At 45.8% G+C, this 27,454-nt stretch overlaps 1 protein-coding gene across 5 annotated transcripts in view; it reads right to left on the bottom strand.

Moving 5' to 3' along the window:
* Window positions 1-18,953, bottom strand: part of DYRK1A (dual specificity tyrosine phosphorylation regulated kinase 1A) — a 144,521-nt gene extending 125,568 nt beyond the window's left edge. For 2 of the 5 annotated variants that reach the window (XM_059885113.1, XM_059885116.1), the window contains exon 1: window positions 18,786-18,953. The gene's annotated coding sequence lies outside the window, so the exon portion shown is untranslated. Of the gene's footprint in view, window positions 1-17,972; window positions 18,064-18,785 lie in introns of those variants that run through there. The other 3 variants (XM_005202082.3, XM_024990067.2, XM_059885128.1) reach the window with 3 other exon arrangements.
* Between the last annotated feature and the right edge of the window lie 8,501 nt (window positions 18,954-27,454).

Below are 27,454 nucleotides of genomic sequence, written 5' to 3'. Positions count from 1 at the left end.
ACAACCCACTCCAGTATTCTTGCCTAGAGAATTCCATCGACAGAGGAGCCTGGCAAGCTACAGTCCATGGGTTCGCAGAGTCAGACAAGACTGAGCACACACACCTCAACAGAAAATCAACAGATAACATCTTAAATCTTATGTAAAATACCAGAGTAGGGTCAGAGTTACCCACCCAGCCTCCAATTTCCCCCTTTTTCCGCTGTAACCTAAGTCAATTTTGTCCAGAACTCTTTTGCACACTCACCCATTTAGGCACGTGCTCAGGGAAAGCGCTCAGTTCCACACGTGTGTCCAACTGGTCCAAATGTCATTCCATTTCCCTTTCTAGTGAGTGTTTCAGAAACAGGCCTGTAAGCCAGGAGGTAGGTCTGCCAGTGTTTCTAGGCAAGTTTCCACATTCTCATACAGCTACACGAAAGATAATTTTCCTTCTCTAGACATTGTTGTACCTGGGTACTACTCTGAAACTCCTGCATCTTACTGAGGATGTAGCCGGCCAAAGACTAAAAGGGGAGATGGAAACCCTGAAGTCATTGACATTGACATGACACTGACATTGGAGTCACTCAGTCGTGTCCAACTCTTTGTGACCCATGGACTGTAGCCTACCAGGCTCCTCCGTCCATGGAATTTTCCAGGCAAGGGTACTGGAGTGGGTTGCCATTGCCTTCTCCAGGAAATCTTCCCAACCCAGGGATGGAACCTGGGTCTCCCGCATTGTAGGCAGACCCTTTACTGTCTGAGCCACCAGGGAAGCCACAAAACCAATTAGCTGAAGAATCCACCCTACCTCTGGACTTCCAACTGGGAGTTACCGGGAAGCCAGTTTGGGTCGTGGTCTCAGCACTAGCATCCAAAAGCAGGAAGCACAGCTCCAGGGGGCAGGACTAGGAGTAAGGAGGGCTGTTCCCAGGGACAGGCTTTTCTTCACAAGCCTTTCAGTAGGCATTCAATTTTGATTATTTGCATGTTAAAACTAAAAATAAATACTTAAAAAAAAAATTCACAGGAAGCAAAAAGAGACTGAAGATCTGATCTGTTGAGAACAAACAGTAGAATAAAGAAAGAATTTAACTGAAGACAAGCATTCGCCCTTTTCACACACTGTCAACAGTAGGCAGAGACTATCCCTGCAGGGAAACTGAGGCTCAGAGACGCTTCCAGGGTTGGGCTTCAAAGCCGGGTGCCTGGCGCAGACTCCAGGAAACGCACTCTCCACCGCTCTCTACCGCCCAGCATGGACACACTCCAAGGTGGCTCCCGCCACACAGCCTCCTGCTGCCGGGCCCTTCCCTTGACTCAAGACCCCTGACTTGCTGTTAACCGAGAGCGCACAGGCAAGGGTAAGGGACGGCGCTTCTGTGGTCACGACGCAGGAGACCATGCAGCTGTCTACTGTGCAGACTTGCTCCTTCCCTGTATTGGAGCAAGTTAAGTGGCACCATGGGAAAGGACAACACCCCAAGGAACTGAGGGTGGGTGCCTGCCAGCAGGCAGCAAGAAACTGCAGCCCTCAGCCCAACACCACAGAGGGCACTGAACGCGTGCACCAGTCAAACGAGCACAGAGGAGACCCTTCCCCAGGGAAGCCTGAGATGAGACCACAGCCCTGTCAACCTTCTGACCACTGTCCTGAGACCCAACTACGCTAAGCTGTGCCCGTACATCTGACCCACAGACACTGTGAGGCCATAAAAGCATGCTTTCAGTTTCTAGCTTTATGGTAATATTGTTACAGATCAAGTAATAAATAATGAGCACACTGTTGCACAATAAAGTTCTTCTGCCATATCTTGGTGCTTTGCTGAAATAATAATTTTCAACTACTCAACTACACAACAAGCCAACTTCAGATTAGCAGTCACAATTTGCTCTTTTTTGGAAAAAACTCATGTACCAAAATGTCAACATTGACCACAATCTGCCCCTGTGCTTTACTGTATTTTTCACTGAGGTATATTTGACATGAAATATATTAGTTTCAGGTGTACAACACAGTGATTTGACATTTGACCCTGCATTTTAATAACCATTTTAATAACCTTGTTTGCTAATTCCATTGTCTCTATCATTTGTTTCTACTGAGTTTTCTGTCTTCAAGTTTACTAATCCTCTCTTCTGGAATGTCTAATCTGCCATTAATGCCATCCAATGTATTTCTCATTCCACACATTAGCTGTCGCCTCTAAAAGTTTGACATGGGTCTTTTTATATCTCTCATAATTTCTAACTTTTTGAATAGATGGAGCACAACAACTGCTTTCATGTCCTTGCCCATTAATTCTAACATCTGTCAATTCTACGCTGGTTTCAATTTACTGATACCCCAATTATAAGTCACATTAACCTACATCTTCACATATTCAGCAATTTTTGTTTGGATACTGGACATTTTTACACTGTTGAGTGCTGGGTTTCTTTACATTTCTTTAAAGAGTGTTGGCCTCTGTAAGGATAAGCAATTACATTCCTTTCAAATTACTGGCGACCCTTGAACAACAGAGCAGTGAGAAGTGCTGACCCCCCCCACCCCACCCCCGACAGTCAAATCTCCAAGTATAAACTCACAGCCAGCCCTCTGTACCTGCAGTCCCACAGACCGGCCTTCAGTCAACATTTACGGAGATCACTAAGACTATGGAACTCTTCCTCTGCATGCCTACCTTCTTTCAGAACTCTGCTCCTCCCAACAGAACCATTCTGGCCTCCCTCAACTCCAGTCTTTCTTTCCTCAACTTGTGGGCTTTATCTGGGATCTCCTTCGATGGCTCAGTGGTGAAGAATCCACCTGCCAACACAATGGATGCGGGTTGGGTCCCTGGGTCGGGAAATCCCCTGGAGGAAGAAATGGCAACCCACTCCAGTATTCTTGCCAGGAAATCCCGTGGACAGAGGAGCCTGGGAGGATACAGTCCACGGGGTGGTAGAGTCAGACACGACTGAGAACACATGCACATCCCTGCAACGAGATCTGAAGACTGCCTCCAGGCAGAAAGCTGGACCAACACAGGGCTCACGGCGTTTGTTTCCCATCTGTTAGGCATCGCAGTTAGGCACTGCCTATTGTTTAATATCCAAAAACAGTTGTTCCATGGATTTTGTCCAGTTTCCTAGCTGTTTACGCTGGGAGGGTAAATTCAGAAAGTTACTGCCCCACAGTAAAAAGCGTTCTGACAGTAATTTTTAAGCAAACATTTTATCAGATGCCATCCCTAAACATACACACATACATCATTATAACTTAGAATGTGTTAGTCGGTCAGCTGTGTCCAACTCTGCGACCCCATGGACTGTATGTAGCCCATCAGCCTCCTCTAGTTCATGGAATTCTCCAGGCAAGAATACTGGACCAGGTTGCTAGTTCCTCCTCCAGGGCATCTTCCCGACCCTGGGTTATAACCTTCATCTCCTGTGTTCCTGCATTGCAGACAAGATTCTTTACCCCCTGAACCATCAGGGAAGCCCCGTTATCACTTCACCCCATCTTTACTTTTTCACAGTATCTATCGCTCTTGGTCAGTATGTTAGCTGCTTTCTTGCTTACTCTACACTTCACAAGAGAACTTAAGCTCTGTGAGCACAGGGATCTCACCGTCACCCTGAATATCCAACACCCAGAACATACCCTGGCTGCGAATAAGCGCTCGGATTCAGTAAAATCATTAAATCAATAACCAAAATGTTTTACGAGTATTTCACTTACTACATACTGTGAACTCTTCTACTTAGTAAATTCTAATCTAGACACAGATGACTCTGACTCTAGAGAGTTCCTTCAAATCATCTATTATCGAAACTGGCACCACCTCAGTAAAGGTTGTAGTTGCAAACAAAAGAAACTAACTCTGGCTTTGTTGAAACTGAAAAGGAAGTTATTAAAGCGTATTAGGCAACTCACAGAAAACCCCAGGAGGGCCAGGCTGGAAGGCCATGTAGTCAAGAACACCCAAAAGGCAAACCAAAGATCTGGTCCAGTGGAGACAACACAGGATTCAGTCCCTGTGACTTGCAGAGACACCACGAACACGGGAACGAAGTGCCAGGACTGGATCTGTTGCTGACGGCCTCCAGAAGAGACAGCTCGGCCATCCCCCTTCTATGCAGACACGGACTCTGCAAACGGCCTGCTTCTGCAAATCACCCGCTTCTCAGGTGGTGGAATGGAGGCCCCAGGTCATATGAGGGCATTCTAAGTCCCAAATATGCAGAGAAAGTGAGCGACTGCCTTTCACAATGGAAGACATCTACCTCCCTCTCACCGAGATTCTTAAGGTAAAGAATTCCCTAAATGTAGAAAGCTATCAGATGTTCTGGTTTATCATCTGAAAGGCTCATGAACTAGGGGCACGAAGTATGAATCCCAGCATACCACAACTTTTATCTAGCTCTCCAATTAACACGTTACAGAAGCTCTACGTTCCTTCTTTTCTCTCTAAACGTTTATTTAACTTTAGGGCCTTTAACTGTTCACTGGATTTTTTAATAGCTAGAAGCAGCATATGCAAAATACTATGATTAACCTTAAGCAAATTTACTTCCCTGCATCGCAGTTTTTTAACTTAGAAACAGATATTACCAACCACCTGCCAGTGCTAGTGCTAATATTAAAATAACTAATAATGAATCTGTACAGTGTCTGGCCCATAGCAGGAAATCAATTAATAGTAGCTACTATTCTGGCAGTCATGTATGGATGGGAGAGTTTGACTAAAGAAAACTGAGCGCTGAAGAATTGATGCTTCTGAACTGTGGTGTTGTAGAAGACTCTTGAGAGTCCCTTGGACTGCAAGGAGATCCACCCATTCTAAAGGAAATCAGTCCTGAATATTCATACGAAGGACTGATGCTGAAGCTGAAACTCCAATACTTCGGCCACCTGATTCGAAGAGCTGACTCATTGGAAAAGACCCTGATGCTGGAAAAGATTGAGGGCAGGAGGAGAAGGGGACGACAGAGGATGAGATGGCTGGATGGCATCACCAACTCAATGGACATGAGTTTGAGTAAACTCCGGGAGTTGGAGATGGACAGGGAGGCCTGGAGTGCTGCAGTCCATGGGGTCGCAAAGAGGCAGACGCGACTAAGTGACTGAACTGAACTGTTACCATCAAACAGCAGCTTACTTTTTAATAGAAGAAACTCACTGGCTTACATGAACATCTTTTTTAAAAGTCTGTCAATGTCAACAAGGTGAAGACCTGAGTTTCTATCCTGCACTGGAATTATAACAACCGTTATCCTCCTCAGTCCCTACTTGTGCTGCTGTTCAGTCGCCCAGTCGTGCCTAACTCTTACTGCAGCACACTAGGCCTCCCTGACCCTCACTATCCCCGGAGTTTGCCCAAGCTCATGTTCATTGCATCAGTGATGCCGTCCAGCCGTCAGCGTACCAGAACTTTTATCTATCTCAAGTAACGGGTTACAGAAGTCCTATGTTCCTTCTTCTTTTCTCTCTCAATGTTTAACTTCAGGGCCTTTGACTGTTCACTGGGTTTTTTATTAAATACTATGATTAACCTTAAGCAAATTTACTTCCCTGCATTGCAGATTAGTCGCTATGTAACCAGAAATAAAGCAACAAGAAGCTTAAAGACATGTTGCCACCAAAACTAAGTTCAAGGAATACACAAATAGATGAACAATGGGATGGCTGGCTGGCTGGAGGCATCAAGCCATGTTTTCTTTTATTAGAGTTCTCTTTAATGAGCTCTAACTCTATTGAAGAGCTTCAAGAGGGCAGGTACCATGTACGTCCTGTGAGTCACAACTATGTCCCAAGGGACTGGCATGGGCCCAAAGAGCCAAAAAATAAAATCTGAATAGTTGCTTTTCTAAATACTTACCACAGAAACTAGTCACTGAGAAAGATTTCAGAACTACTTTAAAGCAAATCCCCTTTAAGCTTTTAAAAAGATGATTCACCTGACAAGATCAAAGGCCTCGACAGTTTTCTAACTACAGAGTCAATTCTTTTGAAAATCCATCCATACAATCAACTTTCCCTCAATCATTCTTGTTCTGTGAAGGAAAAGCAAAGCCAAAAAGTATCCAAACAAACTACTTTACCTTTCCATCACTTTTTAAATGACATCAAAGCTAGAGCTTATTTTAAATGTGAACCTGACACCTACTGCTGATGCTGGACTGACTTTCTAGATCTAAGTGCTGAATGAACCGCACTCTGCTGGCTAAATATTATAAAGAGCCAGGTTGGTTCCCGCCACAATATAAAACTCCAAGTGATCACTCCAAATGACCACTAAGGACTGTATCTACTTCAATAAACTACTAAAATGATGTACTCCTTTAATAAACAGGGCAACATCCTTCCACTCCATCATACAATGCCAAGTTTCTAAGAGCTAGTAGGTGTTGATACTTCATACACACTTGTTAAACTAAGCCATGAGTAAGTAACTTGGTCTTTTTACTGGCTACATAATGTCCCAATCTAATCTTTTAAAAGGATCACTTTTTTTTTTTTTTAAAGGCTCCTACATTCCCTGTTCAACTCTTAGTCCAAATGCACATTCCCCTATGCAATCATTCAGTCCTGGAGACCAACATCAAAATGTGGTTCACTGTTTTTAGTACTCGCCATATATGGCAGACTTGCTAATGCCCTCGATCGCCAGGGGCGGCAGGGGGCAGAGGTGTGCAAAACAACACGGCCCCTGCTCTCTGGAGGGGATGAATAAAACAAGCACTAAAAAAAATTACCAACTGTGATAAACATGTGAAAGAAAAGGACAGGGAAACATGAGTTATTAAAAAAGAAGAGGTGACTGGGGCGGGGGGTCTGCTTTCCCTGACAAGAGTGATAACTGAACTGAAAACGAAGGAGAAAAAGAAGTTAAAGAAAAGAAAAGGGATGATGGCTGGCCCAGAAGCAGACATCCAAAGACACAGATCCCAAGGCATGGGAGACAAGACTGCCTAAGTCAGCTGGAGCCAGGTCATCCAGACAGCGGGTCCTGAGTGTGGTCTTTACCCTGGAAGTGACAACAAATTACTCAAGAGGTTTGCGGGGTGGGGGGGATTTAAGTACTAAGAATTCTTGCTCATCCATTTGCTCAAATCCCTCTTTCATTCCTATCCATTCTATTGAATTTTATTTCTTGACCTTTCCTATATGCCCATATCCTTTATTTCAAACGTTTATATCTTATTCAGCAAATAGCCTTCAAACACATATCCCATGAATCCTAAAACTTGTCTTCAAATTCTCCCCTTTGCATAGCTGATTCCAATACTGCTGAGTAATGATGGGCCTTCAGGCCAATTCCTAGGTAAGTTTTCCTAGTTTTACTGACATTTTGAACGGTACCACAGAACCATTATAGGGAAATTCAAAAAGTGAAATCAGATTGCAAAATATGCTGGGATCCTAATAATTTTACTACCATTGCTGTTTTGGAAAACTTTAATGAAACAATATTTTGTACCACAGAAGTAATGTGTACCAAAAATAAATGTGTTTGATGTAAAGATGAAGTAAAACACACCACTGCGGTGACAACTGTTCTTTTTCAAGGGGAAATGATCAAATAAGAACAAATTTTTCAGCAGACAGTATTTGTCTTTAAGACAGGAGTCCTACTTATACCAAATAAAGTTAAACTTAAACTGTCAAAGGGACTTTTAAAAGTAGACAAAATTTTTGACCTTCAAAAAGCACCACTGAATCTCATTCCGTTTCATAAACTGTGCTCCCTTTAATGAAAATGCCTGTCTGCCCTAGACTGAGTCCATAAGCCCCTGTGAGAGCTAACTGCATCCCAGCGCACACGGTGCGGGCACTGATCCCCGGCCCTAGGGCCACGTGTGGCGCCCAACAGGCACGCAGTAATAGCTCTATCCACCTCACAAGATAAACGATTTTCAGATGATTGGTCTCCCAATAAGAACACACGCAAAAGTAACAGAATAAATGTGGTATTTTTCAGGAAAATACCAAGCCACTCAGAATAAACTGAACACACACGTTTAACTACTCCACACTTCTCAGCCTGTGAGCTGGGACACCGCTTCCTCGCTTCCTCTCCAGAATCACCGCTGCCAACGCTGCCTTCCCCCACTGCCCCATTTTGCAGCTCATTTTTAATGGCACTACATTATTTCTACCTGTCAACAAAGGTCCGTCTAGTCAAAGCTATGGTTTTTCCAGGAGTCATGTATGGATCTGAGACTTGGACCATAAAGAAAGCTGAGAGTCAAAGATTTGATGCTTTTAACTGTGGTGTCGGAGAAGACTCTTGAGAGTCCCTTGGACTGCAAGGAAATCCAACCAGTCCATCCTAAAGGAGATCAGTCCTGAATATTCATTGAAAGGACTGATGTTGAAGCTGAAACTTCAATACTTTGGCCACCTGATGCAAAGAACTGACTCACTGGAAAAGACCCTGATACTGGGAAAGATTGAAGGCGGGAGGAGAAGGGGACGACAGAGGATAAAGTGGTTGGATGGCATCACCAACTCAATGAACGTGAGTTTGGGTAAACTCCAGGAATTGGTGATGGACAGGGAGGCCTGGTGTGCTGCCGTCCACGGGATCACAAAGAGTTGGACAGGACCAAGCAAATGAACAACACGTTATTTCCACCTGTCACTAACAGAAGGACTGAACTACAATAATTCTCTCCTCTGTTCTTCCACTGTTCCCTCAGGACCTTACTAGGAAATATTCTCAACTGTTCCCATCAAGCCAATCATTCGACTCCTCAAGAGCTTTACTATACTGCCACCAAAGTGGAATTCTCTCCTTTCTATCTCCAAAACCTGGAGTCCTGTGTCAGGACTTCCCTGGTGGCCCAGTGGTTAAGAATCCACTAACTGTTAGCAGTCATGGTCTTCTTTGTCCTAATTTTGCTGGTATACACACAACTATTTCAACACTTAATAGCTGAGGTCACCAAACCTTACTCATTTTTGTAGTGAAAGCCTCTACCACCACAATTCACATATGTTACAGAGGAGAGGCAAAAGTATCCTCAGTTGAAGAGGAACAAGACTCACCTTTTACAATTTATCAAAGCATTTACAATTTATAAGAACATCGTTTTTCATTCAACAGAATACAGAAACATCACAAAACAATTTTAACTAAATATCAAAGAATGAATACTTTGTTAAAGTGTAAGACTTATAGTACACCATAAGATGCTCAAATTCTCTCATCAAGAAGTACAAATTCAAACAAGTAGACTGCTCCATTCACCTATTAAATTGACAGAAGATTTAAAACTTGAATAATGCCAGTGTTTTTGAGATTTGGGCAACTACACACTCTTAGACACTGCTACTGAAGTATAAATTGGTGCTACTTTTCGGAAGACAGCTGGCAAAACACACTCATACGCGCATATACCTGGTGCACCAGCAATCCCTCTTATAAATACGTATCCTCTGGCTGACACTGACAAAAAAGTTACATGTGCAAGGATGCACACTGCAGCATTATTTAAAAATAGCAAAAGTATGGGCTTCCCTGGGGGCCTAGTGGTTAAGAATCCGCCTGCCAATGCAGGGGACATGGGTTCAGTCCCTGGGCCAGGAAGATTCCATTTGCCTTGGAGCAACGAAGAGTAGCCCCTGCAACGAGAGAAAGTCTGCAAGCCGCAACCAAGACCCAGCAGCAGCCAAAAATAAACAAAATATTTTTTTTTTAAACTTCTAAAAATAGGGGGGAAAATTAAATTCTCTCTAATGGAGATTGACTCAATTGTGTTGCATCCATAACATCAAATACTTCCCAACCATTAAAAAAAAATACAGGGAAACTCTACCACCTGACACAGGAGTATTTCCAAGATAGAGCAAGACACTTAGGTTGCAAAACTGCATGCTTAGCAAGACCCCATTTGTTTTTTAAGTACATAGAGTGTACACATACACAATGTCGCACTTCAAAAAAAACTCGGGATCACACTAAACATACCATTTTGTCATTTGTTGTTGTTCAGTCGATAACTCTTTGCAAACCCATGATCTGCAGCACGCCAGGCTCCTTCGTCCTCCACTATATCCCGAAATTTGCTCAAATCTAAGCCCATTGAGTCAGTGATGCCATCCAACCATCTCATCCTCTGCTGCCCCATGTTTTGTAACACATATGTATATACCAAATGTTTATATATACAGTTTACATATATACGTATATAACATTTCTGGTAGGAAAAACTAAATAGCTGTTACTTATGGAGCACAGACGGGGAGGGCTGGGGGTGGGTGATACCATTCATTCTATAGGGCTGGATCTTTTTTTTAATCATGAAAATAAAAAACTCGTTGATCTTTAAAAACTAAAATTCCCCAGATCAAAATAATACCTTTGAAGTCTGATATGAGACTGCTCAAACAGAAGTCCTAAACAGATGAGAAAGCACTAGGAGGACACTCCTACTCCAATGACCACGCATTCAGTCAGCCCAGAGGGCCTCAACAAATTATCCATGGTCCCAAGACCAGCGCTGACCGGCCAGCAAGGGCCAGCCCAACGCTCCAACCTCGGCCACCAGAGAAGCCTGTGAGCACCGTGCCAGGGCCGCACCACAAACAGACGCTTCTCAACAGGCCCGTCACTCTCCTTGGACAAGGGCACTGCGCCCCAACCTCCCTCCTCTGCCCAAAAGCTCTTTTATTAGTGTGGGTGCTCATCTCCAGCGTTCAAAATGACAGCAGCTAATTGATGAAGTGTTAACCTGATAACAGATGAAGGCTATTTCCCTAGGAACACTTCCATTTTAAATTAGGGGATCCAGCTCTTGTCTTAATCTACAGTATGAATTCCACGGTGAGAATGGCAAGCGAATCAGCTGAAAAGGAAAGGAATGATCTGAGGACATGGCCTGCTTTTGCTCCTTCTGATCATGCCAAACCCACACCTCCCTTTCATCTACCCTAACGCACCAACACTAATGATTCTTGACTTAAAACCTCAACTTTCCACCTTTAAATATTTGTTGGACCAACTCACAGTCTTTTTCTAAGAGGCTCAGAAGACAGTGAAGTGAGCCAACCATTCAATAGCAATGAGCTCACACATAAATAGCAACATATTTGAATGACAGATCTTCCTATAAAATAAAAAATGCAGTTGTACTCTTCTCCTTCCTCTCTTCTGGGGAAAGAACAAAGAACCAAGAGTCAGGAAAACATGCGCTAGCTAGCCCCCACCCCCCGACCTGCTTACTCCGAGGCACTGGTAAGTCATTTCATTTCTTTGCATCCATTTCCTCCTCTAAGATGAGAAATGAACTATGTCAATGTTTCTCAAAATGTTTCTACTGCATCAGGGACATTTGCAGGCCCAATTAAGACAATGGATCCCAGCGCATCACCAAACCTTCAGAAGACGAGTCTCGGGCTGGGGAGTCCCACAACTCTGACAAGTTCTCCTGAAAACTATCTGAGGCTCATCAGCTCCTCAGGTCTCTACTTGACCTAATTATAGGCTAGTTCAAAGGAATCCTAGACCTTCCTCTTCTGTCAAACCCACAGGAAAAAAAGAGCAAGACACTGGACAGTAAATGTTTAAATATCACTGCTATAATCGTTACAATTTCAGTGACCCAAGCACTTACTGAAAACCTGACAAGATCCTGCAATACTGAATCACACTCTCCTAGTGTTGCTGGCTGAGGTTATGTACACAAATACACACAAAATGGTCCATGGGACAGCTAAAACCAAATCCAAGGGCCTAGGCTTCACATACTGTTTACGTATAACAGTTATAGCAATCGAGAATCATGTTTCTATCAAAAAATACCTTCAATAAAATAATGTGATATGAGACTCCAAATCCCTTCACTACTGTAAGTTTAGTTACATTGACTCTAATCTGACTGCGTATGTACATATTGCATATACTAAGTACTGATAGTCTATTTCAAGTTACACACCATAGTTCAAATGATTAATGAGCAAATATGGAATATAAACATTAATTAGTGCAATAAGTTGTCTTTCCCAAGTTCATCTCTGTTAAGTTTCTTCCAAAACATCTTAAAAGAGTGACAGGCAATGCTTTATAATCCCCCATTCTCCTATTCATCAGTAAAAACAGATTTTCAGGCAGACAATCAGCCACCCTACTGATGACCACATATCCCAGCCTCCTTTGCAGCTACATGGGGCCACCTGACGAAGTTCCGACCAACAGGTGTGAACAAGTCACGTATGCAATTTCCAGGTTCGTCTTTAAAGAAGGGTTGTTCTCGCCCCCATCCTGTTCCTGGACCGTGAACATGGTGGCGAGCTGTCTTGAACTGCAGGGGCCATGGGGTCCCGTTATACACAGGAAAGCAACAGAAGGAGCTCCCCTGTATCTTGGAGCTGCCACATCAGCCTTAGACGACTCATGTGAGAAAGAAAGAAACTCAGCACTTAAGCCACTATAGGCAGAACATGGGCCCAATCTTGTGTTCTAACTAATGCATACAGAAAGTTTAAGTTACTAATAAATACTACATAATAGCTACTTACCAACTCAGTAAAGCTGAAACTCTATAAAGTCTTGGGTAACCTCACTACTGAAATTATTGCTACTGTACCAACTTACATTTATACGGCATTTTACACTTTTGCGAAGCATCTCATTAGAGTATCTCATTTCACATTTTTCAAATCCTGGCAAGGGCAGCGAGGGCTTATGCACGGTCAGCACCCAGGATTCTAAAGCTCTGAAGCCATTCTGCCCAAGACTGCGCAAGCAAGAAGCGGCGCTCAGGCCTGGGCTTCAGCATCAGGTTCCTCACCACCCCTCTGTGCACACGCACGCTCCTCTACTCCTGCTCTGCGCCCAGCACTGGCGCTACAGGTACTGGAGGTACGGATACTCCCGTCCAGACAGACCTTACAGTCTAACGGCACGAGGCAGAGACGGACAGTAAAAGAATACACGTACATATGCATGCTGTGCAGTGCTTAGTCGCTCAATCATGTCCGCCTCTTTGCGACACCATGGACTGCAGCCCCCCAGGCTCCTCTGTCCATGAAATTCTCCAGGCAAGGATTCTGCAGTACATTGCCATGCCCTCCTCCAGGGGATCTTCCCAACCCAGGGATCAAACCCAGGTCTCCTTCATTGCAGGGAGATTCTTTACCAACTGAGCTACCATGGAAGCCCATACACATGCATACCTATGAATAATTGTATGGTTACTTTTAGTCAGGGCTGTCAAAAAAAAAAGCCATTGGTAAGAACGCATGGCCAAGGAATCTTACTTAGAACAAAGTTTGGGGAAAGAAGTAGCATTTACGTTGAGACCGTGAGGATGGGTATCAGTGAAGAGGAAAGGAGGGAGAAGACAATTAAGAAATGCATGTCTGTTATCTCAGTCTTCACAAGCACCCCATGCTAAGGATCACCAACCCATCTTACAGATGAAGAAACTGATATTAAGCAAAACCACTGTGCCTTAAGTCCACATTGCCCGTGAGGGGCGGGACTGGTTCAGAATCCAGACCTGCCCAACTCTGGTGGCTCTGCCTGGTACCGCTTCACAGGACAACACGCTCTCCAGTTACCATGCTTCCTCAGCCGCTATCTCTACCTCTGCAAAAAGCAGATTTGGAGTAGATCTCAGGTTTGAGCATCTCCTTACCCAAATGCAAGTGCTAAAATGCCAACCTTAACCACAAATATCCAGAAAACAAAACAAAACAAAAAATCAACTCTTGTCAGTAAAAACTTTATATAGAGAAACAAAGAGACCTATTTAATGAACAGGGATGTTATTTAAAATAGAATTGATGCTAAAACCAGTTTCATTCCATGTTAAACCAGTTCACTAAGCACCTCTCCACAAAAGCAACTTAAACAAGCAATTAAATTATGGGGCAATAAAATGAAAAATAACTCATCAAGAGTATAGATACATTTTAAACTATTACGCATCACATATCAGATATGGGCATATGTCCATCAAACAATAAAAAATTAAAACAAGCAAAACTTTCACAGTATTACAAACTTTTTAAAAAGTCACCTTCTAGAAGAGAGGGTGCATAGCTCTGAGAGAAAAATCAATTGCTAAGAAGCCTAAATGGTTCTATATCAGCAAAATGTATGCCTACAAGGAACCACATTATTTTAGATGTTCAATGTACTGTAAGTTATCTCCAATGAGGAATTCTATCTCACTATGCAACTCTGGAAGGAGGTTTTCAAAGTAAAAGCATAACTTATTTCAAACGTCTGGCTGGTTTATACAATGCTGTATTCCAAGTCATTTTGTTTTCATATACCAAAAAATGAAACTAAGACCAGCAGCCACTAGGTTAGGAGATGAGACTTGTCTGTAATTACCTAATAAGAACCTTAAATTAATTACTTTAGTCATGTGAAGTCAACATTTCACTTTCACATAACCAATGGTAAACTTTACAGCTCTAGCTTTACATTATAACACTGATATAAGGCAAGATTTTGAATGATTTCTTTATTTAGGGGCAACTGGGGAGAAATTAAAATAATTTGATGATTTTCCCAAGTAATTAAACACAAATTATAACCTCCCCTCCCCAAAATTTTAATCCAAAACTGTGCCAGCTTTGGGTTATGAATTATCGTAATTTCTCTAACCATCAAAACATTGCCCAGTGGCCAAAATAATAATATATAGTAAGAAGTCTTTTAAAAAGCATAACCACTGTGTATACGTAAGGTGCTCATACAAAAGTAATAAAGTCACATGTTTCACTTTGCGCAATGTTAGTGTCAAGTTTCAGGGGCTCATGTTTGATAGTTTCAAGAAGTATCTTTACTTCTAAATAGAAAATACAAATAAGTATCTGGAGGTAAAACCACCAAAAAACTCAACAGGAACTAGTGACTCTTAGCTCACAGTTCAAATTACTGATAGGAATACAACAAAATTCTAAGACTAATAGAATTCTGGGGAGAGAAGAGTCAATCTCTTCATAAAGACTCTGGAAGTTTGGGGGTTCTGTTGAGTTCACACGTTTAAAGTTTTTTCTCAGGCGATGAAAAGAGAAACTGCTTGGGTGTGGGGGTGTGGGTGTAAGAAATGTGAAAGCTCTTTGAAACAAGAGAAAGCAAATGCTAAAGCAAAGAAAATTTGACACATACCTTATGACAAAGAAGAAAGTCACAAATGAAGTCCCCTCTTCTATTGAGCTAGTTTTTAACAGCATGCATAAGGCAATTCTCTTCTCACTCACAATAAAGTTATTTCCATTCAAATTTTCTCCCCATGACTGTATAGATGCCAACCATAAACACACACACGAAAACATCCCTGAGCATCCCAAACTTCTAAGCTATTTCTTTTGCTTGTTTTTGTTTTCAAGTAGTAGCCAAGATTCCATATAAATTAGCATCTCCTTTCTTTGTATAGTTTCAAAACAAAATGTATGCCAAAGGTCACACTAATCATGCATTATAACAAGTTATCTTCAATTTTGCTTTCACAGATAATCGTGGGGCTATAAAAACCTATGTAAACTCTCTAAATACCAGTTGCTGCACTTACCACTCCCCAATCCCACATCTCTAAACCATAAACACAAAAACTCCCCATAAATAAAACTCAGGGGCAGACATCAGACAATACTCTAGTGGGGGAAAAAATTCTAACCCAAGGTTGTGTTTGCCTTTTTTTTTAAATCTACATTCCCAAACAAGACACTGCATTACAATGGAATATTTTCAAGGCTGGACTAAACGTCTGAATACCTAGGGCACAGTTATGTATGTGTGTGACGTTTCCAGTAAGTCCCACCAAAACGGCTTTAAAAGAAATTTAAGATCCTAAACCTAAATTCCATATCCTGAACAAAAACAAAGATCTCACTAGATTTCACAGTCCATCTCCTACCCCTACCAATAACGACCATCCACTTCACTAAATTCTACTCAAATCCTTAATCTTTTTTAGATTTCAAAGGAAAGCCTTCGCTTTACAGAAAGAGAGGGGCTTCTTCTTTCTAGGAGACTTAATTTCTGAGCTTATGCCTCTTAGGAAGTTTCTGTACTCAGTTTTATAATCTGGTGTAGACACCGACAGAACTCCTTAACTTTCTGGCAAGGTTTGAAGTCTAAATGAATTTGGACAGCCACCATAAACACTGTTGCTACTCAAAGCAAATCCTCCAAAACCAATGGGGCACTTTAAGTGTAAGTCCTACGTCTATTAAAATCTTAATTCAACTTGAGTAAACTTTTTTCATAACTGTTTCCTTGAAACTATCTTCTTCAGTTTAAAATTTTACCACATGAAATTTTAGTTCTAGTCTCATATTTATATCAGAAAAAAACATTATCCTTAAAGTAACTAATCAAGAAGTGGGAAATTTACAAAGCTAAAGGTAACTCCACTGAATTATTTAAACGCCCCCCAAATCGAAGTATTACGTATATCCCTTCTTAAATACTTCGTATATGTAATGTGTAAGGACTCTCAGGGAAAATCTAAGTACCCAAAGATAAAAAATAACCAAAAATAACTTTGCACAAAACTTTCTTATGACTCAATACTTAAGTGATGACTATAATTAAAATTAAGTGTGAGGAACCAAACGCAGAACAGAATACTTTTTAATTCCTTCCATTCAAAAATTGTCTACACAGTTTTCTTCAGAGTTGGGGGGATGGGGGGGAGCTAACAAATTAGTTTCATTCAGAGGGCCTCGCTTTATTCTCTCCTTTCCGCTTCTGCAAACCACAAAAGTTAATTCCACGCCAACACTATACGTGGATACAACCCTGAGTCATTACAACCAAATAGCTCCAAAATGTGCCAGTACTTCTAATAACAAGGTATAAGCTGGTGATTAAAAGCCCCGGCTGGCTACAGACTCCCGGCTTCAGGGGTCCCAGCTGTATGACCTTGGATGAGTCACCGCTCAGTTTCCTCATCTGTGAAATGGGTAACAGTTTCTACCTGAAGGTTAAGAGAGTTATTAATACACGATCCTAATCTTTTAACTCGGGAGCGAAAACAATGTTATAAAGGGTGTATTTCCTGACAACCTGGGCCGAATTCAAGAAACAAATGGCGCTGGCGCTCAAGTACTGCACCTAGATTACCAAGATTCACATCATCCAGGGGTTTTGGACGACAGACTCAGCCAAAGTCTTCGGAATCACTCACTAATTCTGTCCCATTTTTAACTATTTCGGACCGGGGAAGGGGGGCGGGGGGAGGCCTTTCCGCCCAGCGTGAAGCTTCTTCAGCCAGCTACGGCAGATCTAAGTCTATAAATAAGACTCCGGCGAGTTTTGTTGCCTACACCCAGGTCTCGATTATTAATTTACGCATCCGCGGCCCTCCGGCACCCTCCAAGGGCTATGCTGCGCGGGTCAGCAGCCCTCCGACGTCGAGCGGCCGGGCTCTCACGCGCACAACTTCCGAGCAGGCCGAGGGCCCGGGCTCCGCGAGCACGCAACCCGGAGGGCCGCGCGGGGGGGACCCTGCTCCCCGACCTTCCCCGGCGCCTCGCCCGGCGGCCGGGGGAAGCCCCGTCTCCCCTGTAACCCGTGGCATTGTCCTTGCGGAGGACCGCGGCCGCTGTTCCCACACTGGTGGGGACCGAGAGGAGGGACGAGGGAGGAGCTGGGGGAAGAGGATGAGGAGGAAGAGGAGGAGGAGGAAGACACCCTCCTCCCCTGCGCTCGGGCGACCAGGCAAAAGGTCTGGCGCTTTCTCCCGGCCCCCAGGCCCCGGCTCCCGGGAGGCCTCGCCCCGGCACCCCCAGCCCTCCGCAACTTTCCCTCCGCTCGCGCCCGCCTCTCCTCCGGGACCGAGGCCTGTCGGGCGCCTTCCCTTTCCCCCCCGCCCCGACCCCGGGCGGGCGGCCGGCCGGCCTCGAGCCGCGGCGCCTCCTCCTAAAATGGCAGGTCCCTCCCTCCGCCCGACCGGCCTCGGCGCGGGCCCCGGCTACAGGCCGCAGGGAGGGAAGCCGGGCCGCCGGGCGCCGGGCGGGGCCGCGGCCGGACACTCACCGGGACGATGGCGGGGCGCTCGCGCCGTTCCCTCCGGTGAGTCTCTGCCGCCGGCTTCCCGCCGCCGCCGCCGCCGCTGCGCCCCCGCCGCGGCCTCCGCCGCCAGCGCCGCCCCGGCCGCCTCTCTCTCCGCCCCCGGCGCTCCCGGCTCCGCGGCCTCCGAGCCGCAGCCTCCTCAGGTCTCGCTGCCCGGCTCGCGGGTCCGAGCTGCGCCCGGTGGGGCGGGGGTGTGTGTGGAGGCCGGGGAGGCGGCAGCCCCCCTCCCCGGCAAATACCGCAGTCCCCGGACCCCGAGCCCCGCGGCGCGGCGGGGGCCGCGCGGCCCGGCCCGGCCCGGCGCGGAGGGCGGCGGCGGCGGCGAGGCCGGGCGCCCAGTCGCGGCCGCCAGCAGCGGCGGCTTCTTTTTCCCCGAGGTGGATTTTGTAAATCTCACAAAATGGCGCGCGCTCCAAAGCTGCGCAGCGAGGAGGGCCGGGGCCCGAGCGGCGGCGGCGGCGGCGGCGGCGGCTCCTCAGCCAGGAGAGCCCGAACCGCCCGCCCCCGAGTCCCCGCACGGACAGACGGACACACACTCACACTCTCACACACACACGCGCGCACGCACCCTCGCACACGCTCCCTTACACACACACACACACACACACACACACTCTCTCTCACACTCACACCGGTCCCGCCCGCTCGCCGGCGGCGGCGGCGGCGGCGGCGGCAGCGGCACCAACAGCAGCAGCAGGAACAGCAGCACAAGCAGCGGCGGCGGCGGCGGCGGCGCCCGCACCCCCCGCTCGGGGTGTCCGCTCTCCTGAGCCCGACCTGGGCCGCGATCAGCAGCAGCGACGGCAGCAGTCTCCCCGGATCCCCCTGCCGCTCTCGCCGCCGCCACCCCCGCCTCACTCCAATGGGGCTTTTTATTATTATTCGGGCGGGAAGCGAAAGGGTTTAAAAAAAAACCCAACCAACAAAATGGCGACGGACCGACCCGGTCGCTATAGCAACTGTCAATCAAAACGCAACCCCCCCCCCCCCCGCGGCTGACGTGCTGACGTCCTCCTCCCACCACCCCCGGCCCCAAGCCGGAGGGCGGGGCCTGTTGCTCGGGCAACGGCAGATTCCGTTTCCCTCCTTTTCCCTGCGTTCCCCCACCCCACCCCCGCCTCCGTCCCCGACCGACCAACCACCCAACCCCCCTCAGGTCACGTGAAGGATAAATTCGGAGCTCGCTATGCGTGTCAGAGGAGGGCGCGTGATTCGCTCGGGGGAGGGAAGGGAGGGGAGACGGCCGGGCTGAGGGGAGGGAAGGGGAAGAGGAAGGCAGGGCGGGCGGGGACCGAGGCGGCGGCCCGGCCTGTGCGCGAGCGCCCGCCGCTTTCCGGGCCGCCCGGCCGCGCCCCGCCCCGCGCTCCGCGCCCGCGCCCGCGCCGACTGCGGTCCCGGGAACGCGCGGGCGCGTGCCCGGCCTGCGCGCCGCCGGCGCTTCCGCGTCGCGCGCGTGCAGCCCCGCCTGCGCCTGGGTGGGGGAGGGGGCGGGGAGGACCCGGGTCGCCCCCCGCCACCCGCGTTCCTGGGGCTGGGGCTGCTCACCTGCATCCCCGGGGAGCGAGCCGTCGGCCGCGCCTGCCCGCGGGCTCAGGCTGCGCTCGGATGGACTCGCGTGCCCCCCTCGCGGGAAAAGATGCCCACGGAGGCTGCGGCGGCGGCGGCGGCGGCGGGGGGTGGGGAAGAGGCCGCCTCAGCGCTTCAGACATCTCAGGAATTCCGGACGCTTCGCCCCGGTTCCGGGATGCCCCTGCGGCCGACGCCTTGCTTAAACCCTGGCGCTCGATCTTTGCAGCGGCGGCGCCGGCGTTCAGAAATGACGGACGGAGCCATCATAAGCACTCCAGGCTTTCCCACGGATTTCAAACCCACCCCTCACCCCCCATCCCTTTCAGGGCGCAGCCTTCCTTCCCCATCGGAATGCCCCGAAAATTAATCTGCTCAAAGCGATCACTGTATCCTCTTTCAACTCCTTCATTATCTCTTTCACGCAACAGCTCAGTTTCCAGATTCTCAATTCGTCCACAATTCTTTATTAATATTCTGGCTTTTGTTTCTCTTTATTCTGTCTGTCCCTTCCGCCTGGCTAAATATTGCGAAGTGTGCATAGCCCGCCCCCCCTCCCCGCCCCCAGGCGTTAAAACCTAGGTATATTAGTAGCCATGCTGTACTGGCTACTTTGTAATTAGCAGGCAATCACTGGCTAAAAAAACGTATTTTGTACCAATGCTAGTAAAGTGGCACTTGATATTGTGCTAAAAAAGGATACCGTACATAGTATTTTACTCCCAAGTCCAGCAATTTATTTCTAAGCTGGATTTTGCCATCTTCGATGATAGTGTTCATATCCATTTTTTTTTTTTCTTTTGCTGTTCACAAGTACAGTGGCAAGGAGATAGAATCCTAGGCGGAAAGAGAAACAAACCAATGGCCTATATGGGGAAAGAATCTCACAAGAAGAGTGGATATGTGTTTATGTATAACTGACTTGCTTTGCTGTTCAACTGGAACTAAGCATTGTAAATCAACTATACTCCCAATTAAAAATAAAAAAATACTTTTAGTACAAATGGGACGGGGTGAGAAAAGAACAGCTCTGTAATAAATATTAGTTTCTATTCTCTGTGACTGGAGGAAAGACAAGTTTTTTTTTTTTTTTTCCACAAATATTACTCTCCTGCAGTTATTAGAAGACAACGGCACCCCACTCCAGTACTTCTGCCTGGAAAATCCCATGGACGGAAGAGCCTGGTAGGCTGCAGTCCATGGGTTTGCTGAGGGTCGGACACGACTGAGTGACTTCACTTTGACTTTTTACTTTCATGCATTGGAGAAGGAACTGGCAACCCACACCAGTGTTCTTGCCTGGAGAATACCAGGGACGGGGAAGCCTGATGGGCTGCCGTCTATGGGGTCGCACAGAGTCAGATACGACTGAAGCGACTTAGCAGCAGCAGCAGCAGCAGCAGCAGTATACTAAGGCACCCATTCAAGTTAGCACAATCCAAGACTAAATTAGACGAAAAGTAGGCAAATAGGTTACTTCAGACTGATTCTCATGATATCAAAAGTTGCTATGACTATCAAAAGTTCTTTTGGAGCACTGGCTTTTTCAAAAATTGACCTGCTAACGTAATTAAAGTTCACATTCAACTTGATTGTTTTGAATGAGGTGGCCAATCCACCCTGCAACCAAATCCCGGTCTCCTACTTCTCTTTGCCCCTCTCCCCACCCCCACCAGTTCCCCACAGTTTCACTTCTATCAGAGCACTTAAGCATTTGCAACCTTCAGCATTAAATAGGAATCAATTTTTTATTGCTGGTAATGAAGGAAACTTGCCTAATTAATCTTCTAGATAACTGAAAAGTATATGACAATGTCCCAAGAAACTTGCCCTTGGCTTTTGTCAAGTCCACCTGGAAGATTATCAGGGTGAGGCAGAGTTTTGAGTTTACAGTCCTTCAGTGATAAAAGGCATTGCTGGTCTTCGTACCCAGAAGGCTGCACCCTCTCTGTCCCCCATCCCACTCCCTCCTTCTCCCAGTATGACTGCGTTACACAACACAGATCAATAAACTGTCATGTCCAGGTTGGAATGCTGTAAAATGGTTTTATATAGGCTTCACCTAAAAGCAACCTGTTAATTATGTTGATCCCAAACAAGTGAACACATGTAGGCAGGAAGGATTCAGGTACACACACCAGTTTAGTCTTGACCAGGTTTGGTGATTAAATCCTTGCTCTCATCTGAGAATCTTCCTGTCACCTCCACTGCCAGATGTATTACAAATCTATGTATCCATAGAAGATAACCTCTAAAGGTAAAGACCCTCAAATCACAGATAGTAACAGCCTGCAAGTTACCAGCACATTCTAGGGAGTACTTTGGACTGCAAGGAGATCAAACCAGTCAATCCTAAAGGAAATCAACCCTGAATATTCATTGGAAGACCTGATGTTGAAGCTGAAGCTCCAATACTTTGGCCACCTGACTTGAGGAGCCGACTCATTGGAAAAGACCCTGTTGCTGGGAAAGATTGAAGGCAGGAGGAGAAGGGGACAACAGAGGATGAGGTGGTTGGATGGCATCACTGACTCAATGGATGTGTTTTGAGCACATTCTGGGAGATGGTGAAGGACAGGTGAGCCTGGCGTGCTGCAGTCCATGGGATCTCAAAAAGTTGGACACGACTTAGTGACTGAACAACAACAAGCCTCAACAATGTGACATCCCCATTATACCCGTGAGAAAACAAGTCCTGAATAATTAAGTAACTTGCCCAAGGTCACACCACCAGTAAGAGGTAAAGTCAAGATTTAAACTCATGTGTAGGACTTCCCTGGTGGTAACTGAATAAGAATTCACCTGCCAATGCAGAGGACATGGGTTTGACCCCTGATCCAGGAAGCTCCCACATGCTGTGGAGGAACTAAAGCCCAAGTACCACAACTCCTGAGCCGGTGCTCTAAAACTTGGGAGCCCACACACTCTGAACTACTGAAGCCCACACAGCAGGAGTGGGCTTCAGCAGGAGAAGCCACCGCAAGAAGAAGCCCGTGCTCCTCAAGGAAGAGTAGCCCCCGCTGGCCGCAACTAGAGAAAGCTCTCATAAAGCAGTGAAGAACGAGGACAATGAAAAATAAAATAAATAATATATATAATAAAAAGACTCTGCACACCTCAACTAAGACCTGGTGCAGCCAAATGTTTTAAAAATAAATATTTTTTAAACATAAAACTCGTGTGTAACTGCAAAGCCTATGTTACTTTGCAGTACACCAAAATAATCCAGGGTTATTTGGAGATTGGGTTTTTGCAGAGGTATCAAGGATTCCCTGGTATCTCAGCCGGTAAGGAATCCACCTGCAATGCAGGAGACCCCGGTTCGATTCCTGCACTGGGAAGATCCACTGGAGAAGGAATAGGCTACCCACCCCAGTATTCTTGGGCTTCCCTGGTGGTTCGGCTGGTAAAGAGTCCACCTGCCACGCAGGAGACCTGGGTTCGATCCCTGGGTTGGGAAGATCCCCTGGAGAAGGGAAAGGCTACCCGCTCTAGTATTCTGGCCTGGAGAATTCCATGGACTACTGTCCATGGGGTCAAAAAGAGTCAGACACAACTGAGCGACTTTCACTTCACTTCACTTCACTTCAAGCTAGTATATGATCAGCACCAGACTTCCATCACCCCAGTCAATTTGTCTGTGGCCATCTTTCTAGTGGATGGAGCCCAGCCCTCTCCCCTGCGCTCCACCTCCCTGCCCTCAGCATCCCTGCCTCCTCTTAACCCCTGGACCAAGTGCTCTACTGCCATTCTCCTAGCACCATAAAGTTGCCTACAAGGTTATTTTATCCCAGACGTGGTTCCAGTGTTGCCATTTTTAAACAGGAGGACAATCCAATATTCCTTTAGACATTTGTAAGAATGTTTACCAGGGACTTCCCCAGTGGTCCAGTGGTTAAGAGCACCTTGCAACGCAGGGAACCATATTCAAACCCTGCTTGGGGAGCTAAGATCCCACGTGCCTCAGGACTAAGCCTACATGGTGCAACAAGACCCAAAGCAACCAAATAAATAATGTTTTGTTTTGTTTTTAAAAAAAGAAGGTTTGCCAATATTATTTCATGAATTATCATGAGCATTTTTGTATTCTGTGACATCAAGATAAAGGTTGAATGTGAAATTATGGATTAAACTGGATATTTGCACTGTTTGAGGATATCTTGAAATGGTATTTTGCTGCATTTTGGCCAAACTTGAAAAGAAATACACTTGTGTATGTTGTTTGCTGTTGTTCGGTCCCTAAATTATGGCTGACTCTTTGTAACCCGGTAGACTATAGCACGCCAGGCTCCTCTGTCCTCCACTATCTCCTGGAGTTTGCTTAAATTCATGTCCACTGAGTCAGTGATGCTGTCTAACCATCTCATTCTCTGCTGTCCCCTTCTCCTTTTGCCTTCAATCTTTCCCAGGATCAAAGTCTTTTCCAATGAGTCTTTTTGCATCAGGTGGCCAAAGTATCGGAGCTTCAGCTTCAGCATCAGTCCTTCCAGTTAATATTCAGGGGTGATATCTTTTAGGATTGACTGGTTTGATCTCTTTGCAATCCAAGGGACTCTCAATCCAACATATGCATACAAATATATACACACACATATACATACATATATAATACCTTCCTCAAAATTAACAGGTTGAGGAAAAATGCCCTAATGAAACTGTGAAAGACAATTAAGTACATGGAATTAAAAATTAGGTAAGAGGTTTGGAAATCTACAGAGGCCATTTACTTCAGTGGTTCATTAGTTCAACAGTTTTTGAGAATTTTGGCTATTTTGTCAGCATCTTAAGGTAGGTATTAATCTGTGGTGAACATCCTTTAATATTCCTACAGTATTTTTTTGCATGTCCACTTACTGATATTTTTCTGTTTGCTTCAGTTGAAAGCAAAACATACTTTTTGTGTATGTAGCAGTGGTATTACTTTATCATATTGTATTTGCATGTCTGTTTCTAAACTATAAGTGCTTTTAGGACAAGGATCCTACATTTTCATCTTTGTATCACTAGTCCTATATCTGGTGTATCGTAAATACTATTTGGGGGTTTTTTTTGTAAATATTGTTTTGTATTTTTATTTTATTTAAAGATTTTTTGATGTGGACCATTTTGAGCTCTTAGCTCCCAATCAGGGATTGAATCTGCATGCCCTCCTTTGGAAGGCAAAGTCTTAACCACTGGACCACCAGGGAAGACCCTGTTTTGTATTTTTAAATAAGTGATGATCTTCTGAAATTTTCTTCCTATTTTCTTCCTATTTTCCTCCACCCTATACGAGGTTTTGGCAATCGTAAAACTTTAGGGGAAACTGTCTAATGATTTGTATAGAAGAGGGAAACGGTCTCTTCCGGTCTTAAAATGGATAGAATTTCTCTAGTGCCAGGGGAAAGATTGTTGCAGTCGGCAAAGTTGGAAGAAGAAAATTCCACTGAAGAGATACAGTAATGTTAGTGATTACCATGGATCTAGTTTTATTTTATCAATGTTTCTCAGACCAGTGTTCCTACAGGGTCCACAGCTCACCTCAAGTACCTCCAGTATGAAAAACTATAAATTAGGTCATGTTCATCAGACAAAATTTTTAGCTTCTATATTCCAAATGCAAAAATAACAGCCTTCCACCTGCTTGTGCTGTTAGCAGCTTAAGGGCACGGTCAAGCACTAAAAATATTCGTGACGGGCAACAAACATGCCTATCCTTTCCCTCATCTGAAAGCACCTTCAGAGTTTTAAAAGCAAAAACTATTTATTATGTTTCCTTTTTAAATCTATAACACAAAGTATGTAAAGAATAAGACAGAAGGAGCCACTAATCCCATTATAATGACTGTTAATTTTAAAAATAAAAACAATCCAAGAGACTTCCCTGCTGGTGCAGTCACTAAGATTCCACACTCCCAATGCAGGGGGCCCAGGTTCGATTCCTGGTCAGCGAACTTAGTCCTGCATGCCGCAGCTAAAAGACCCATATGCTGCAACAAAGATGGAAGGTCTGGCGTGCCACAACTAAGACCCAGTGTAGCCAAATAAATACAAACTTTTAAATGAATAAATAAAAACAATTCAAGCATATGGTTTGAAAATTCAAACTGAACAGAAAAGAATGAAATAAAGACTAAAAGCCCCTCCCAGCTTCTGGGCTTGTTCCTCCTTCACCCTCTTTCTCGGGCCTATAGAGGACAGTTTCTCAAATTCAGGTTCCTATCGCTGTCAAAAGCCTAAAGGACTCTCACTGCTTTGGGGATAACATTCCTCGCCCTCAGTCTGTCACCCAGTCCTTTCATGAGCTGATCCCTCAGGCCTCCTTGGCACAAGCTTTCCCAAGAGAGGCCCCCAGAACAGCGTTCTCCCCCCAGAAGCTCTCCTCCTGACATCAAAGCATTTCTCTTCTTGCACTTCCCTTGTAGGTTTCCTTTTCCATCTGCCAAGAGGAAAGGAAGTCCTTTAAGGGCAGAGACCTAGCTCACTTGTCTTTTTTTTTTTTTTTGACCCCCCAGTGCTTAGCATATACTGGGAGCCAAGTCAATGCTTTTGGAAGAATGGAGTCACCATGGAATTGCGAAACAGCAAAAGCTGGTTCAGGCAGGCAAGCAGCTGGAACCAGGAAATGGTTAAAGGCAGGAGGAATCCACTTCACTCTGGGCTGGTCGCCATCTGCTTCCGGCCTTCCTGTCCCTCCCACGGTGGACGGTGGACGCAGGCTTCCTGCAGACTGGGAGGGGGTCTGAGCGGGAGAGTCAGAAACCCAGCAGTGAAGGGGCTCCCTGAGCCCCATATGAGGGCGTTCAGAAAAGTGGGTCAGTATCGAGGGACTTCTGACTCGCTTTGTGAGAAAGACCAGGTAGGCGGGGCCCCTGGGAGTGCAGCGGGGAGTTTGCTCCCCAGAAGATGTGGCTGGGCCTCTCCTGGAACCAAAAGGGAACCGACAGTTCGTTCCAGGTCACCCAGCCCGAGAGGCTTAAGAGGAAGGCAAGATTTCACGGTGGGCGCTAGACACAGGAGTACGTTCCTGGGCTATGTGCTTTCCAGCTAGGCAAGTAGAGCGGAGGCTCCAAGGTCAGCATTCCAGGGGTCTGAGCCGACAGGGTCGCAGGTGTATATGAGACAGAGGCCTAACTTGGCAGGTACGTTCATTCTGACTGCCAGGGATGGGGGCCTGTCCCGAGCAGAAGGCCCGGGAGACCTCGCGGAATCAACCCTAGGATGTGAGAGCCGCCCTTGCCTGCCCGTCACACCCGATGGTGAAGTCGCTGCCGTGGAGTCGAAAGGATGCCCAGGACACCTTCCCTGTTAGCTGCACCGTGACATTCTGTTCGCATTAGTCACTGGGGACATTTTCATTTTCTTGCAGAGGAGCACGGTACAGGCAAAGTCCTGTGAGCTTGGATTTTCAAGAAGGGACTGGTGACCTTAATACAGTAACAATAGCAACAGGGAAAGAGAGTGATTGCAGAGACAGTGAACGGGGGCATTCCCACTGCCTCCCAGAGGCAGGACTTGGGTGGTTTACTTAACCTCTCTGAACTTGTTCTTTTGTTTTCTTTATTTATTTTGGCCACACCGTGCATGTGGGATCTTAGTTCCCCGACCAGGGATTGAACTTGTGCCCCCTGCAGTGGAAGCCCAGAGTCCTAACCTAACTGGACCTCCAGGGAATTCCGTGTTCTCTCATTTTAAAAGGAGGATTCTTTCTAATACTTTGTGAACTATAAATCATTATGTAAATATTGGCCCTGATATAAATAATAATAAATAAGAAGAGATTTTCCTGCAAATGTTTGTTTTTGAAGCTCTTTCTAAGATGTCCCTTTCAAAAAATAATAAATTACTTCTGTGTTTTCAAAACTCTCAGGTCCTCCTGCTGTAAACGTAAGTGATTTTTA

Source organism: Bos taurus, chromosome 1 (genome assembly GCF_002263795.3).
Source record: "Bos taurus isolate L1 Dominette 01449 registration number 42190680 breed Hereford chromosome 1, ARS-UCD2.0, whole genome shotgun sequence".
NCBI classification, from domain to species: Eukaryota; Metazoa; Chordata; class Mammalia; order Artiodactyla; family Bovidae; genus Bos; species Bos taurus.
The sequence above is the reverse complement of the archived record's forward strand: the minus strand, read 5'-3'. Positions and strand labels throughout refer to the sequence as shown.